Source organism: Arachis ipaensis, chromosome B02 (genome assembly GCF_000816755.2).
Source record: "Arachis ipaensis cultivar K30076 chromosome B02, Araip1.1, whole genome shotgun sequence".
Taxonomy (NCBI): Eukaryota; Viridiplantae; Streptophyta; class Magnoliopsida; order Fabales; family Fabaceae; genus Arachis; species Arachis ipaensis.
In genome coordinates this window covers 6,564,862-6,565,144 of record NC_029786.2, presented here as the reverse complement: position 1 = coordinate 6,565,144, position 283 = coordinate 6,564,862, and the positions used below count along the sequence as shown (strand labels likewise).

The 283-nt window shown below is 26.5% G+C and overlaps 1 long non-coding RNA gene across 1 annotated transcript in view; it reads right to left on the bottom strand.

Moving 5' to 3' along the window:
- The window catches only part of LOC107624678, a 3,602-nt gene extending 3,327 nt beyond the window's left edge, over positions 1-275 (bottom strand). The window contains exon 1 of the long non-coding RNA XR_002356971.1: positions 47-275. This is a non-coding gene — a long non-coding RNA (uncharacterized LOC107624678). The remainder of the gene's footprint in view (positions 1-46) is intronic.

The following is a 283-nucleotide window of genomic DNA, read 5'->3' as shown; positions in this document are numbered from 1 at the left end:
ATATAAAAGATGATAATTCATATATAATTATTAATCATCAACTCACGGATATTATGCTCTCTCCATGAATTCGATCGATGTATGTGTCCAAAAAGTCTTCTGCATAATTATTGCAATGACTGTGAAGAATCCAAATAATAATAAAAAATAAAAATTGTTAGCATGTTAATTAAGCAGTGAGAGTTTTCAACTTTCAACAGTAAAGAGTACTGTGTTGAAGAGTAATTAAACATCACGCCAGGAATAAAGTAAAATAATAATAAATTAAATAGCCAATTAAATT